At 49.6% G+C, this 17,301-nt stretch overlaps 1 long non-coding RNA gene across 1 annotated transcript in view; it reads right to left on the reverse strand.

Moving 5' to 3' along the window:
- Positions 1–252: 252 nt before the first annotated feature.
- LOC107051592 overlaps positions 253–17,301 on the reverse strand; it is a 65,357-nt gene continuing 48,308 nt past the window's right edge. Inside the window, exon 2 of the long non-coding RNA XR_001463240.2 lies at positions 253–479. This is a non-coding gene — a long non-coding RNA (uncharacterized LOC107051592). The remainder of the gene's footprint in view (positions 480–17,301) is intronic.

Below are 17,301 nucleotides of genomic sequence, written 5' to 3' on the forward strand. Positions count from 1 at the left end.
CATTTAACAGGTCTATTTGCATAACAGTTGGAACTTTTTAAGCTATAAAGGTTGTTTAATACGTTGATTTGTTTCATCCATGAACCAATTGTTTATTCATGAGAACCGGCACCTGAGGACTTCAGTAATTAAGCAGCAGTGACCCAGTTGGAGGTAACAACCCTTTATTGGATTTACGGGTCCGGGCGGAGGCAGGATTAGCAGACCACTCACAAACACCGGGCGGGCTTTTATAGCTGGTATAAAGCTGAGTCATTCCCTGGAGTAAAACTTTATTTCCTTAACTTTTACAGAGTTGATAACTTTGACATTTCACTGTTGGTGGAATGCACCTGCCTGGTGGCTGCGTGCCCACACGTAGCTGTCCCAGTACAAACAGGGCTCTCCTCCGCCCTGCATGCAGCCTGTATTGCATTGCTGCAGCACTGTCTAGTTCATGCACAGCTAAATTCTCCTCTGGTTCTCATGCAGATCAGTGCCTAGAAATTAAGCAGGAGTACGCAATAAGAAGGATGAGCAGTGTGATGCATACAAGCCCTGTTTATGTGGTAATTGTAATTGGATGGGAATACGGTAGGTCAATACTACCAACGCATTTCAAGGCAGAGATGAATGCATTTTTCAGCCCAAGTGCAGTCTGACAGATCAGGCTGATGAGCTCTCTCAGTGCCCCAGCGATGTCCCTGCCTCGTGTGCCACGCTGTCTGGGAACACAGTGACGCTGGATGCTGGCCTTGGAGCCAGGCACAGCACTGGCCAGGGGCCAGGCACGCAGCAGTGCTTTCTCTGCATCTCTGAGCATCCCACATTTGTCTTCTTTTGCCACTCCTGACTCGAGGGAACCTCACGGCATCCTAGCCAGACCCCGCACTATACACTGAAGACACATTTGTCCCATTCAAAGTATGTTTCCAAAGGGAGGCACGCACTTTGGCTCAGGCTCCATAGCAAAACCTCAGCATGTTCCCCAGCACAGCCATGTGCAGTGTGATTCATAGCAGCCCTGAAGCTTAAAGTGTTGGAAAAGCTTGCATTCTCCACATGTTACACTTTGACTCTTGCTTGGCTTCCCCATTTCCAATTCTGCATCCTGCAGCCAGGAGAGCACCAGCCACACTCTGACCAACACTTTGCATCCAGCACTGGACACTTGAAGAGAAGGAGGAATCCACTGCTCTGAAATTTCCTAGTGGATGCTCAGGGCCTCCAATGCCATCCTCCCTCCATCCCCATGCAGCCATTACATGCATAGAAAACTCTCATAGAACACAATTACAAGCAGGAACCTTGCCAGAAAGCAGCACATCGATACAGAGAACCTTTTAAATTCTGCTCCTATGAAAAACACACCTGGTCTCCCAGATTCTGCATCAACAAGGCCACGAAGAAATGTTAGTAAATCACTGCTATGCTTTGGTTCTGCTAGGCCTCATGTATCCCTCAAGTTTCAACCTGTGAGTGCTCCTATTGACTACCAAATTAATCATGTGCTTAAGTACCTCGCTGAATCAGAGCCCCAGAAATGATTTGCCAACAGCTTCTTCGCTAAGCAGTTCTGTGCTCTGCTGGAGCAGAACCAGGCATACCAGCAGAGCTGGGTTTGGGATGTTCCAACCTGAATGGGTGTCAAACAGGGTGCCCAGAGAGGTGGTGGTGCCCCATCCCTGCAGACACCCTAAGTCAGGGGACGGGGCTGTGAGCACTGATGGAGCTATGGGTGTCCCTGTGCACTGCATGTGAGTGGCACCAGATGGCTTTTAGAGGTCCCTTCCAACTCAAACCATTCTATGACTCTATAAGATCCCTATCCCTGGGTGCTGCTCATTGCCTTGATGGTACACACTGCAGAGCACAGCCAATCCCGCAGCACACAGCACAGCTCACCCACCAGCAGTGTGTCCTGGGCTCCAGCCTTCTAGCTGTGATACCACTACTCCACTTAATCACTGTTCACTTTTCTGCTACCTGACCACATAAACCCTGCTTGAGATGAGCAGCTACATAATCAGCATGCTCACACACGCATGCACAGCGTGTGCCCCGGGCTCGCAGTGTCGGACACTTCCCAGTTCCCTGCACGATGACACTGATTTTGAAAGTAACACCTCCAGGGCCAGCTGAAAGATGTGTTAAATAGGAGTGAGCTAGAGTGTTAGCAGCAGTGATGGAACGAGAGGAAAGTTCTGGCACATTGTACAACGTGTTTCACTCAGCACGCATGCACCGCTTGCAGCTCACTGTTGCATGGCCCACAGACTTGCAGACCAATTTCTCTCTGAAAAAGAGAGGCGATGCCACTGTTCATTGTGCTTATCCATGCATGTGCACGTACACATCTGCATGCACATCCTGCAAAATCAGAGGCCGCAACATCCAGCTCAGCTCTAACTTCTTATAGATTGCATTCCATTTCTTTCCAAACGAGGCTGTTGGCTTTAGAGAGGTGAGGTCTGCAACATGTTTGCACATGAGATATTAGACTCCTGACTGTGTTCTGATGATGTTTCCCTAACCTTCATTCTAGCACATCTACTGAAAGGAACAGCCTGTACCACGGAGATGCACTCAGAGCCAATACATCACATACTCATTCTTTCAAGGCCATCTCGCTGGCCCCTAACGTTCTGCAAAATGTTGCACTCTGCTGTTTTATAAACTTCATGTACAAGCCTGCAGTTTTTCAGCCTTCACCTGGAGCTCGCAGAGCATCAAGCCACCCTCACCTCCCCCTTGCCCCTCCTGGCACGCGGGCGCCGGGAGCACGCCAGCATAAAAGTTCCAACATTTCCAACAGGAATGCTCCATCTGCCGCATTAAAAAAAAAAATCCAAAGCGCCTGTCTTAAATCACAGCCCTCGCCTCGTTAGAGACAGGTGTCCAACCTTCTTAGGGATTAGCAGGTGATAGCTGGGAGCCACTCTGCTCTTACTCACTGAAGGATCATAATTACTGCATCCTGTTCCGCCCACAAGTTCTGTACCACTTTTTTTTTTTTATGGCTCCACCAGGCCATCTGTCTGGGGGATGGAGACCACACTCGCTCCTGTTTGATTTTTCTCCTTTTCAATTCCCAAGCCAGCCCTCGTTCGGCGGGCGGATTTATTGCTGCTCCTCGCTGCTCCCTGGCTCCGTGCCACTGAGGGAAGCAGCAGCTCAGTGTTCTGCACACACTGCCACGCTGCCAGCCCTGGGCTCACATCCCTTGTGTCCCCATGCCGAGATGGCAGAGTCACTGTGACCAAAGGAGAAAGGGTATGGAATTCCCCATTCTCCTCCAGGGCAGCTCCAGTTGGTGACCATGGCCAAGTTCAACAAATATCTGTGGGTGACTGCATCTACCGCAGCACAAAACCTTCTGTCCCTGTGTCACAGGGCCTGGGTGATGCTGTGGGGCTGACAGAGCCCACCTTGATTCAAGATGCCGAGGACATTATTGATCTAAACAAGTTGTCGGTGAGGGAAAAGTTGTAATTGCTGCTGTAGTTCCATTGTAACACACCAGCCCCGAAGGGAAATTAAAGTTTGCAGCTAATAGGGTTGTATGATCCTTCAACCTTTGATGTATTGAATCTAGAGCAGCCCGTGGAATACTGATTTGATGCACAAAAGATCATTTTTAACAGCGGCTGCACCTCCAGCTTCCTCCCACCTAGTTCTGCTCCCAGTCCCAAGGCTGGGGTTGGTGTGTGATGGATCCCAGTGTGAAGAACAGCAAGCCATCCCACAGCTCCCTGTCCACACCACCACTGCATCCCCAGCACCTGGTGGGCTCAGCTCCAGCCCCAGCCCACGTGGCAAATAGCTCACGCTGAGAGTCCTGTAATTCACACCATACCTGGAGCTGCCACATCCATTCAAGGAATATGAATTTTGCATCAGGAGCATCAGTTTCCCAAATTCAGCTTTCAGTCAGAGCGTAATGTGTCATCTTCCTGCCTGGATGCAATTTCCTTAAAGAAGCAATTACTGGGTTTCTAAGCACAATTGCCTGCTCCCCCATTAATCACCTGCAATTATAAAAGACAACTAACGGCCACTCCCCGGTGTTGGGGCAGCCCGTGGGGTTCTGGCTCTGTACAGGGGATGCAGAGTGCTCCTGGGTGCTGCGTTCCCACGTGTCCCATGGGAGAGGAGGGCTGTGCTCACCCTTCATCCCCACCTGGCCGCATCCTTGCTATCAGAGCAGCAGCCCTCGTGCTCTGCTTCACGCAGCCACTGTAATTTGGAGTGATGAAGACACTCTCTCTAATTACTTCAGTTAATTAGCACCTCGCAGCCCCTGCAGGTCGCACAGGAGGAACCCCCAAGGCCAGCCTGCCTACCACCCCATCCCACCTCACCAGGGACACCCCGCACCCCAGACACCCCACAGTGCGGGGCAGCGCCTGGCACCTAAATCCCTGCTGAGGACAGCAGGCAATTTAGACCTGAGTGCAGCAACTAATTAAATCAATATGAGATAATGAACAGCAATTAGAGGTCCAGCTAGGCACATCTTCTCTTGTAAATACTGTTTCTCTCCCAACGGGAAGCTCTTTTTTAATAATCTGTTTGTGTTTCATTTCCAGGAGCCATAATTCCCCAAAGAAGCAATTTGGGAAAGTGATTTGTTTGTCTGTATAATTGCCAAAGCACTTAGTTAGACTTGTTTGTTTTTCTACAGCTCCTGCGACTCCCAGAAAGAAACAATGCAGCTATTCCTTGTGCTACTTCCCTTCTCTCTGATTTCAGGATGTTCTGGGGCTGGGTGAGCACCTACAGCGAGTACCACCATGCACACAGAGGATGGCATCACCATATCACACAAGAGCAGCATGCCCTGTGTCACTATCAGCCCCTCAGGAGCCTCTCACCTCCCACCCAGACCAGTGGGGCCACCAAGAATCACCCCTTGGTTACACCCCACGTCCCTGCCTGGGGACTCAACACACCGCACACTCTGGGTGCTGCCTCTATGGGATTTTGGCCCTGTGAGCACTCGCTGCCATTGGGTCCTGCTCAATTGCTATAACCTTTCCAATTAAACTGAGTACTCTGTTTATTAGCAGCTAAATGCTTCCCTGCGCCTCTGAGCTACGGCAGGACACAGGGCGCTCCGTGTGCAAGCACATAATTGGATATCTATGGCTTGTTTAGTTTGCAGCCAATTAGATAGCAAACAGGTTAGAGTCTGTGTCCGTATTAAATACGACTTGAAGTTCTTCCTGCAGGGTGAAGCATTCAGCACTATGGGCTCTGTGCTGTGCCAGGCTGTGGGATGGGGGGGGTCCTGGGAGCTGCTCCAACCCAGCCCCACGCACCGTGCTGGGCTGTGCTCGCTGCTCTGTGGTGCTCTGCATGGGCTCCTCCAGGGCAAAGCCTCATCCCATCTATCTGTTTAACATCTCAAATCCCGGAGCTGCGCAGTGTTTTCCTCACAGCTCTGAAAGGAGACAGGCATATTTTGACAAAGCAAGATTATCTGAAATCATCTCTCTTACCGTGAGCGGTTGGTGCATGGAACTTAATTATCAATTAATTAATAGCAGCAAATTTACAACCCGAACGAGAGGGAGAAAGAGGTAGGAAAGATGATTTCAGAGGGAAGGCAGCAAGCCTGGAACAAGCCCAGCCAAAATACAAGTGGCTCTGGGAGCAAAGCCTGGAGCCATGGGCTCAAGACTGGTGGGGCAGCACGGAGTGATGATGGGCACCAGTGCTGGGCTGGGTAGTGAGAAGAGGGAAAGTATGTATTTGTTGGAATTCTGGCATTTTAGAGCACTTTCTTTAAGAGCACTTTTAAGAGGCTAAAGAGAGACAAGAGGATGGGGACCCAGCTCAGCTATGTAACTGCCAGCCCATCAGACTGTAGAGGTAGTGGTAGTCTTGTCTGGTGCCACCACGTCAGCTTTCAGTATTGGTGAATGCATTTATCAGCAAAACTGATTTGAGATGAACATTAGAGAAAGGAGTACAGGCCCTTTAAATAACAAGGTAATATGTAAGGCAGCCGGGGGTGGTGCTGCTGGGGGGCTGCCTCTGTTTGCCTTCAGCCAACAGGACTGAGCCCATTCCAGGTGTGCTACCCATGTGCTCTAAAAGCAGTCACTTTCTTGTCAAAATTCTCACAGCAGCTGCGTGGCAAAGACTTTTGCTTACAAAACAGTGCTGGGATTTCTCCAGGGAGGCAATGGATTCGGAATTTGTAAAGCTGCTTTCAGCAGCAGTCAAGACTGAAAGAGGAGTTGAGATAAACATTTGCATTTTTATTTCGCTGCTACAGTTCTCTGATGGAGCTTTGCAAGCAAAAGGATGGCCCCTTTTGTGTATGCTGCCGGGGTGAGTGTCAATCACTTACAAAAAGCGTGCTGTAGAGCCATCTCCAGACAAGGAGGGTGTAATTCCCGGTGGGCTGAGCCGATGCAGCACCCCCTGCCTTACAGCATCAGCACATCCCCACAGCTCAGCCACCCCCAGCTCACCTCCCACTGCCTCTCTGGGAAAGCCACATGGGACCTTGGTGTTTTGTTCCTCATTTGGGTGATACTGTCAGAAGCCAAACATGATTCCCACACTCAAGAGAAGCCGTTTCAGACACAGTCATCCTGCCCTGCCCATGCTGCATCCAGCCCCTTGGTGTGATCGCAGTGAGCAGTTGGTGCTCTCACATCAGCTGCAGCGTGAGCGAGCCCACCAGCAGCAAGGCACCAGGACGCAGTGACACCAGGACACCAGACCACAAGCAAGGCACCAGACACTACAATACCAGGATGCCCAGCAGGGCAGCAGGACAGCGCCAGGATGCAATGACATTTGGCCACCAGGACTCAGTGACTCCAGGATGCAATGACACCAAGACACAGGATGCAGAGACAACAGGCCACCAGGACACAATGGCATCTGGACACCAGAACACCAGGATGCCAGGACACTGTGACACCAGGTCACCAGGACACAATGACATCAAAAGATCAAGTCACAATGACACCAGGTCACAATGACTCCAGGACACCAGGATGCAATGATTCCAGGATGCAATGACACCAGGGCACAATAACACCTGAACACTTGGATTCAACGACACCAGGATGCAATGGCAACAGGACGCAATGATGCCAGAACATCAGGATGCAATGACACCAAAGTACCAGGACTCAATGATGCTCGGACACCAGCACAACCTCACTGTGCAGAGCCATGCCCACAGCCTGGCCGGGGTAGGGGCTATTGCACAACAACCAGCACTCGGTCCACCTCCAGAGGCACCTCCACAACCCCCATCAAAACACCCCATGGAGGCTTCCTCATCGGAATCAATTCTTCAACAAAATAATCCAAGATAAAAACGGATCCGTTTTGACTTTCTTTACTCTCTCAAACATTTCAGAGATAGTAATGAATTATGGTATATTTCTCTTTTTTTTTTTTCTCCTTCTGTTTTATTATAATATTTTAACAGCTGTCAGATTGTGTCACCGCAGTGAGATTGCTTCAGTGTTTATGAATTGGAACGTCTCTCGAAATTTTCCGTTCTGTAGAACTGAGATTCCTATCTCTACCAACCACTGCCTGGGGAGAGAACAAAGGTTTCAGATGCTGAAATTCCTCCTAGGAAAGCATTTTGTTTCCCAGATAGGCCAAAGTTAACACAAAGTGAAAGTGCTCCTCACCCCTCCCCAGTGTCACACCGCGGCTGATGTTGGGTGTGTTTTTATTCTCTGGGTTGCACCTATCAGGGCTGTGCTGTGCAAGATCCTGTTCCATCCCTTAAAACAAACCTGTATCAGAAGGCAGAACCTCTCCTTCAATGGAACTTCCATGGGCACAACATTTAGCCCGTGACCTCTACACTGAAATGCAAAGAAAAAACTGCTCCTTTCCCATATAGCAGTGCTGTTCTGAACTCTCTACCTTTCCTGGAGAGAACGCTCAAGTTTTGTAGCCTTTTTAAAATTCCTGTCGTAACGCTTGCTTTTTATTATTTTATTATAGGACATCATAAATTAGTTGTCACCATTCTTTAAAGGTTACTGAATGTGTAAAATAATGTTTGCCCGATTCGGGAGTGCAGTAGTTTATGCAATTATAAAATAGCACATCAAAAAAAAAAAGCCAGCTTTTCCCTTGCTGCTTGCATAATTCATCACTCATTCTGTTGTCATGGGCAAGACCTCTCCTGTTTTTCAGACAACAAAAAAATTAAGTTTACATTTTCTTCTATAATTAAAAATTTAAAAGTTTAAAAGGAAGAGAGTTTGTAATCTGTCCAATCATTAAAAGCTGGAGACACAGCATTAAAACTCACAGAACCCAGTGACAGGGATAACACTCTACACTGTTTTCCAGCCCCTGAGTGGGTGAGGCAATGGCAAGGCATGAGGACAGTGATGGAAATGCTGCGGCCATTCCGCGCAGGGACTGGATACGGGGAGCACGGGGTGCTGCCTGGGTATATATCTGCATGGAGATGAGTATGTATGCATAGTCATAGAATCACAGAACCATTAAGGTTGGAAAAGATCTCTGATCACCAAGTCAACACGACCCCACCAAGTCAACACAATGACACCATGCCCACAAACCTTGTCCCTAAATAGAATCACAGAGTCATAGAATTGTTAAAGTTGGAAAACACCCTCAAGATCCCTCAGCCCACCCCCGCCATGCTCACTGTCCTGTCCCTCGGTGCCACATCTTCACTTGAACACCTCTGAGGACGGTGACCCTACCACCTCCCTGGACAGCCTGTGCCAGTGCCTGACCACTCTTTGGGAAAAGGAATTGTTCCTAACATCCAACCTGTATATTTATTTTTATACACGTCTATACGCACAGGAGTAGAAGGTGCTGAGACAAAACCCACAGACTAGATGCGGGTGGTAAAGAATCATATCATATGCATACACATCATATGAAAGCACCGCCTGAAGCATTGGGGTCCAGGAAGGAGGACGCCAACACACCCCAGCCCCCAGGCTCTCCATGCCAGGTGTGCAGCTCTCAATGACGCCGAGTGACAAAATCTGCATTAAGCGAACCAACAAGGCCGCCTTGGAAGAGGCCAAGTAGGAAATAGCGGGCCCCATTGCCTAATGGGACTTATCAATTATTATCTCAGACCATATTTCTTTGAGGGGTGATTGTTTCACAGAGCCTGACATCTCATATAGCTTTAAATTACTCACAACCGGGACGCCTTACAAGATAGCAGTAAAATCAGGAGAGGATTGGGCAATGTAATTATAGTATGGAAATGATGTTGATCGCTCAAGCAGTGAGCAGACCTTGAATCGAAAGCCCCCTCGGCCCCCCTGCTCCTCACCACCACTGCCACTGAGCACCTGAGCGGGCAATGAGGAGAGGAGAGCGATGGGAAAGGGATGGGAGAGGAAGCATACAAACACACTGCATTGGCTCCAGAACATGGTACTGCAATGGAAGTAGGGCCTTTAAGGACCTTGGAACTTCCTTGCTTGGACTTGCAGCGTGTTACAGCCAGCGCCACTCCAAAAGCAACATTTCCATTTCACGGAGAATTTCAAGGTTTTGAAACAGTGTTTTGCTCTTACACGGCATTAATTTTTAATCTTTCAAAATAATCTTTCAAAACACCGCACTTCGGTTTTGCTACTTTGGGTCTTTTACCCTATCCTATTTCAGAAGTCAAAAGAAAAGAGAGGGGAGAAAAAAAAACAAAAGACGATGGAAATGGTAAAATGAAAATGCGACGTTCACATTAAAAACAGTATAAAAACTCCCCAGCAAATGGTGAAGAACTTGGTAAAGCCCTTGAAACTGTGATTTCCCTTCCATTGCTGGAGCTGTGCCACCCACCTGGTGCCCACAGCCAGGGTCAGCCCCTGCTTTGCCGGGTGGTGCCTGGAAGCAGTGGCGGTGTGGGGTGACAGCCAGAGGTCTGCAGGAGGGAATGAGGGTCCCCAAGGAGAACTGCAGAGCGGAGCTGCTGCTTCAAAAGCAGCCCCCGGTGGGAGGGCTGGGGCCGGGAGCAGTTGCCGATGGGCACGGCTGACAGCACTATCAGTTTGACGTGTTTAAATGCCGGAGCAGGAAGGCTGCTTCCAGGAGAGGCAGAAATCATGAGTTGCTTCTTCTTCTTCTTCTTCTTTTTTAATTAAAAGCCCTGCTTTCCCCGGCTCCTTAAAAGTTGATGCTCTGTCAGAGGCTTAACAAGAGGCTGTCAGTCCTGTCCCCAGCAGGGAGAGCAGGGCTATGGGATCACAGCCACGCTACCAGCCCCCAAATGGGCTCTGCCCTGCACCCTGCCCTATTGCATGCCAAGAAGCACCCAGAACACCCGAGGAACATGGGTTGGGGCTGAGCTGGAGAGCTGCACCTAGGAGCAGTGGTCAGCAGAGTGGGGTATAGGAACACACTGCTGGTCCAGCTGGGGAGGAGTCCCTATCCTGAATCGCATCCAAAACAAACACCACATTTGGTCTAAAATGATGTCACTGCTGATCATTAGCGCAGTAATTACAGTGAAAGCCTTTTGCAATTGTATCCTCTGAAGGGTTATTAATGCAACCCAACCGCACCAGTAAATGTCTCATTAGTCTTATTTTAGACTTATGTATTTTTCAGAGCTACAGAATCCTAATAGACTTTTCCCTCCAATAACATTAATATCTGCTCCCTCCCCTAGCAGTGCTGGCAGCGGCTCCTTCCCCTCCAGCCCCAGGGGGGAAAGGCTCCAGGAGGCAATGGGAGAGAGGCTGAGAGCTGCTGCTGCATTCCCTGCTCACAGCAGACATCATCTAGGGGAGGCAGAGGGGTGACCAAAGCAGCAGTGATGGGGCCAAATGTCAGCAGCCAGCGGTGCTGCAGGGGAAGGTGGGGCAGGGGCTGCTCTGTGCTCCCCTAACCCTGCTTTGGGGAGGGGGGAGCAGCAGCTGTGTTTGCAGACTTATGGCTGTTCAGGGGTATCATGCACCAGCAGCTGCACAAACACGGCCGTAGCAGGCGTGGGGAGGAGGGGGCAGGGTTGCAGCCCTCGCACTGTGCTGCAATGCAAGACACAGAGGGAGGCAAGCGGAGCTCAAGGTGCTCCATGGCTGCTGCTAGCATCCCGCAGGGACAACACAGGGCAGATGTCCAGAGCCCCATGTTTCTGGCATGGGGGGACTCCCTGGTGGATCCACATAGAAACAATCTGAGAAAGCAGCGTGGCTGCAGCCCGAGGCACTGCGAGTGGGAGCAGCTCCCCTCCCCTCACCCACATCACACCAAGCCGTTCCCCATGCAGCCGGCGCCTTTCATCCCAGAGAAACTCTCAGAACAGAGGACTCAAACCCACCAGGAAAGGTGACAGATTCTCCTATTCTTCAAAGAGGCTCTTTAAATATTAAAAATAGCATTGTTGTTTTAGCAGCGTTAATTTAAATGATGCACACATGACACATTTAATCGCCTGTGCGCGCTCCAGATGCAGCGCTGCTTGTGGCGACAGGGGCTGGGTGGGAGCTCTGCCTTCCTTGTCTGGCCCAACACAGGAAAAAAAGGGAAAAAACACAGGGAAGAGGAGGAGGAGGAAGGGGATGAGGTGCATTCCCAGCCTGCTTGTGCACAGAGGGATGGGGCACAGCCGGCACCTGCAGTGCAGAGCCACAAAGCCCAAAGTCACGTTCCCAACCCAAGGCTGGGAGCTTGCTCCCCATGGGACAGACGTAGGTGGGTCAAGCACAAGTAGTCACCCAAAAGCACACCCTGGACTTCTCCCTACCTTTGAGCAGCCCATGCTCAGCTCCCACTTAGAGAAAAAGCATAACTCATCTGGGTTCTCCACCACTACTCACTCTCTCAAGTGTGCTAAGCACTCTCTCTAAGCAACTGTATCCACACGTAGCAAAGGGCTTCTCCTCCCTTTGAAGACCCCAGCAAGGGCAAGAGGGGGAAGTACATGATTGTCAAATGATGGAAATCATATGCAGCTTGGCTTCGCTAATGATGGATGGCTGCTTGTGAAGATCTGAAAGCATCACCTACAGCTGCAAGGAATTGAGAGGGACCTGAAGCCCTTCCTCACAGCTCGTGCAATGCATGAAGGGAACAGTCCAGTTTCTGGTGACCAAGATAGCTAACTTTACCTATATGAAGTGAATAGCATTTACATGTGAAATCTAAACTGTTCATGAGTCAGTGCAGTGGGCAGGTTGTGGCCCAGCTCCTCACATCCAAGTGTCCCCATACGACGTTCATGTACCTCATTATGGCTTACTTCGAAACAGACCTTGCCCAAGAGTTGAGCAAAGCTGAAAATAATTTAACTTTCAGTCCTGGCTGCCTGCCTCCCTCTGAGTCATCAGTTGCTGAAGGAATTGTTTTAATCCGCAAATTATTTTCTTTTACTAATTCATGCTAGTGAAATAAAACGATCATGAATTGCTATCAGCCTAAAAGCAGATACGCTGGGAGCTGCCTTGTGGACAGGTCCCTCTCTGCTCACCGTAATAGGAGATTCAAAAGAGATGCAGTAGTTCTTTGTGCTCGCATGGTGCTTTCCAGCTCAGGATCTCAACATGGCCATAGGGATTCTCTTTTCTTTTTACTGTGATCATTATTCTTTGAACTTGCTGCCAACGGAAAAGAGAGAAAGAAGCCAAAGCACAGAACTGAAGTGAAACAGAGAGATACGGATTAGCGATTTCTATGTGCTAACATGCTCAGATGCAGAGTAACAGGAAAGTTGCTCAGCTTGCCTGATCCGTCCTTATCCAAAGGAGAAGAGCTGCAGGGACAGGAGCTATGAGCGCTCTCCTGTCCCAGGCTGCTCCTCATCTCTGTATCAGTCCCCTGTGCCCTTGGACTAGCTCTGAGGTGTCCAAAAAGATCGTGTCCTATTTCAGGTATGAGGTACCAGGCGGTACCAGGGGAGGTGCCCTCCAGGTGCTGCTGGGGAGTTCCCAGCACTCTATAGCACCCACAGCCAAAGGAGGGTCACTGTGCTCAGGCACCTCAGGGCTCGTGGGAAGCGGTGGAGCGGGCGGCAGGAGGAGGGCAATTAGAGAAACTCACGCCTGCAGACAGCTTAGCTGGAGCTGGTAATTACAGGAGTGAAGGTACAGAGCACTTCATCCCAGCTCCTGCTCCAGCGCTTCAAGGAAGGGAGGTTTGGATTATGCATTCCGACATGTAACAAGGTCCATTGGCTTGGAACAAGAAGTCTGCCAAAACGTACGGCCTTGGAAGGAGGAGCTGAATAGGAGAGAAGGCTGAGACCGCCTCGGTGCTGTCTCTGCAAGTGCAAAGAATATTAACAGCCCTCCGTGGGAAAAACCAGCCACCTCCAGCCGGGAGGATGGAGAATGCAAACCCTATTCCCACGTACGTCCTTAGATCTCATTTTCCTTGGCCAGATGTATTTCCCAATGGCCTCTCCTAGAAAGAAAAACCTGAGCATTGTAATTACAGTGGGCTGAGTCGTGTAACTGCTGCGTCTTGAGTAAGGATTCGGCGGTCAGAATGGCACAGTCTGTTGTCAGAAGTGCTGATCCCATGGCCAGGACCACATCCCTGTAATTCAGGGGAGGCCTTTTCTGACTTAGGATGAAGAAACACGCAGTGATGCCACCATCAGCCGAGTGTAGTTAAAAAGATAGTGCTTTTGTGAGCACATAGATTGTTTAACATCTGCTGCTGCACATGCAAGTGCTCAGAAGAGTGTTTGTGCAGAGCTATGCAAGCAGACGAAAGCATTCCTGTGTGTATAAGGTAGGGGTTAGGGTAAGGGCTGACCTGACCGTGAAAGCAGATACTGTGCTTAAGTGCATCTGACAAGTTTCACAGTCTGCACTCGACTGCAAAGCTCAGAATACAAAACTTGTCCAGGGCCACCCTGCACGAAGCGCTTGGCACCGAGCAGCACTGGGCACAGCCTCACAGTGCTTTCTGTGTGTGAGCCATCCATGTGGGCACAGCATTAGAAGCGCAATCCTGAATGACGCTCTCATTCAGAAATATGAAAGGGATGTAATAAAAGCCTATTACTACAGAGTTTGCTACTATGGGTTGGTCACCCAGCTCTCCACGTACTTGCATGGAGGAGCAACCAGGGGATAGCAGCTGTGCTAACTGCAGGAGTGGTTACAGCTGCTAGAAGGGTGCTGCTAGCACCGCATAAGGCACACCAGGCTTTCTTCAGCACTGGGAAGCAATGGCTTTTTGCCTTCAGATCATCCCTCCTAGCTGCCAAAGCCTAAAATAGCTCTCTTATTCATAGAGAAGCGATGGATGCAGTTCACATTCACGAACGGCGTGTCATTCACAGCCCATGCTCCATGGCAGCTTGGCCCCTCCTCTCACACCTCTGCTTTTGCCTCCCCATAGAGAATGCCACGGAGTGCTCCCATGTAGCCCCCGCCAATCTGTGCGCTCCAGCAGCCAAGCTCAGAGAGATGCAGGAATGCTACAGCAGTGCAAACAGCCACAGCCACACACAGCCCTGCATGCAGGCGTGCAGCACCATGCCCTGCAAGCAACACGCTCAGGGCCAACCCTGCTTGCCCTCCCATGGCTCTGCTGGAGCTCCCGCCTGCTCCAACACTTCCCCTGCACAACATGACCCCTCTCCTCCCTGGGCCGTTACGTTTAGTTTTACAGAAGTGAAAAATACTTGTGCAAACAGAGGGTCACAGCACGCAGCATCACTCCAGCTCCAGCCCACTGCTGAATATCCCATAGAGCCGCAGCTCCCGCAGCACACCTACACCCCATCCCGCTGTTAGTACTCCTCACATGCTCCCGCGTAAGTGATGGAGAAAAGTGTCAGGCTGGGGAAAAGACAGATCACGAGTATTTCTGGCCCTGACATTTTCCTCCAGATATCTGGATTTCCATATATTTGAAAACCTAATATAAACAACAGAGAGAAAATTTGCATTTCGGGCAGTGAGGAATGAAAAATGGAGGCGGCGTAATGTATTGCTGCTCGAGGAAGAGGAATGACAGTGGTAAAGTCGAGCACACACGACAGCACCCAATCGGCTTGTGGCAAACTCATTTCCTGGCAGAATATAGGGTTTCATCTGCTGGAACATTTAATAGGCATCAAAGAAAGATCACTTCCCCCCTCTCGGTGCAGATTGAGAGCCTTCGCTCTTGCTTTATTTTTGCCATTTTATTAAAGCCTTTATATAGTTTTAATACAATATGTATGATTCTCCCGAAAACAAATAAATTCTTAGGCGCTTCCCAGATTCTAAGGATTTCTAATGGTTATGTATGTTTTATTTATATTTTCAGAGAGACATTAAATACGTGATGTGTAAAAAATATGCAAAAAGAAAATCAACTCTAATTTACTGCTCCGTACAGGACCGTGTTACGTTATGCAGTTAATTTGCAGCTCTGGGCAGAGCCCAGGGAAGGGGCTGAGCACACACCTGCCACCCCTGGGTTCTGCTGCAACGGGAGATGTCCCCACAGCCAGGACTTCCCATGGCCCCTCCCAGCCAAGCCATAGGAATATGGGAGTGGCATCTGTTGAACTTTAGTTATGGCTTGGAACAGCCTTTTGCTTTGAGATGCCCGTATTTAGGAGAAAAAGAAATAGATCACGGGTTTAAATGATTCATCAATTCTGCTCAGGTTCAGTCTGGTCACACCATCCCTCCAGCTCCTGGCAGGAGCTCCCGCCTGCTGAACATGCACCAGCACACAGACACATGCTGAAGAGATAAAAAAAAAAAAAAAAAGAAAGAAAGAAGAAAGAATATGGAACAGAAGGAGAAAGCAACAAAAAAGGAAAGTAGGAAGAAAGAAGGGAAAAGATGAGGAAAGGAAAGGGAAAAGATGAGGAAAAGAGAAGGAAGGGAATAAAGAAAGAAAGGGAGGATGGATGGAAGGAGGAAGGAAGGATGAAAAGAGAAAGAATAAAAACAAAGGAGGAGGGAAAAAGAATTAGGAAGTAGGAAGGAAGCGAGGAAAAAGAAAAAGGAAAGTGCAATCTCTCTCAAGTGTTCAGTGCCAAGAAGTCTGCCACTGTGCCCACTGGCCCTGCCTGCCACGGGGCTGCTCAGTCAGCACTGTGGTTGGTGCTGACCCCATCAGCTCTCCCTCCTGCCTGTACCAAAGCTGGCTGTGACACTGCTCACATTCTGCTGCAAAAGCATGAGTAGAGGGTCCTGGGTGGACCCGGTAGCAGTCAGAGATGACTCCGAGCACCCACACCAGGTGAGGCCTCAACACAGACATCACCTCACTGATAAAGCTCCAGCAATGTGGCTTTCACCAGAAGGCACCAGTATATTCTTAATGTCATTGCAAAGCGTGCTGAGCCTGTAGACACTTATTAAAACACCCTAATTGCATATTACAGACCTAGAACTCCATCTACACAGCAAACATCCACCTGCAGAGGAATCGGGGGCACAAGAGAGGCTTTTACAGCCTTTTTTATCCCAGGCACGCTGCAGTTAATTGTAACACCAGTGATGCAACAGGGCACTCTAAGTCCTTCCTGACTTGTGCCTGGATCAGGGTGGACAGGTAGGAGTTACCCAACCTCTGCTGCACATGGGGGGGTATTCTTCAGCATTCCTGAGAGCTTCAGCCCACCGGTGCCCTCCCTCCCTGCCCACAACTCCCACCAGCCTGGCAGCGCTGCGGGCACACGACGCGTTTCCCTTTCCAGGTCTGCGGTTGGAATGATGATCCTCATCACCACTCAAATTTAATTTCAATGGTTTGCTTCTGCTTTCGTTTTATTGGCACCCATTACATCCCCCTTGTACCTCTGGCATTTCCTTAATAGTCTTTTGACTCATCTGCTCTCAGGAGGAGAAACATTTTTTACCAGAACAATATGAAGTAACAGTTATAAAATCCGTAGCCCGGTGATAAATGTTAAGGACTCATATTCTTTTATTGGAAATTGCTGTCTTTCAAATGTTTAACAGATTTGTAAAAATAATTTCTCCAAAAGGTTACGGTTCCATTGAACTCCATTAGAGAGAGGCTGCGCTCTAAATCACGCGCCGCGTCCAGGAGCCCGCGGAAGGGGACACGCCAAAGTCATAACTTTCTCCCTTTCATACACAACGCCGCTTGGCTCCTCTCCAGCATTATTCCATTTCCAGGACACTTTCCTTGACCCCTGGGTCCTTCAGCCCCAGCAGAGGGGGTGTGCCTGCCTGAATCCAGGCGTGAAATTATGAAGGAATGGGGCCTCGCTCTGCTATGCTAAGACCTCAGATGTGAAATCGCCACTCTTTTCCCCCCCCCCCTTCTCCTCATGCTGGCCTGTCGCATGCCGGGCGGAAAAGATTGTATTTATCACCTGTCAGGGTTTGGCAGAGCTGAGTTACG

This window comes from Gallus gallus, chromosome 15, assembly GCF_016699485.2.
Source record: "Gallus gallus isolate bGalGal1 chromosome 15, bGalGal1.mat.broiler.GRCg7b, whole genome shotgun sequence".
NCBI lineage: Eukaryota > Metazoa > Chordata > Aves > Galliformes > Phasianidae > Gallus > Gallus gallus.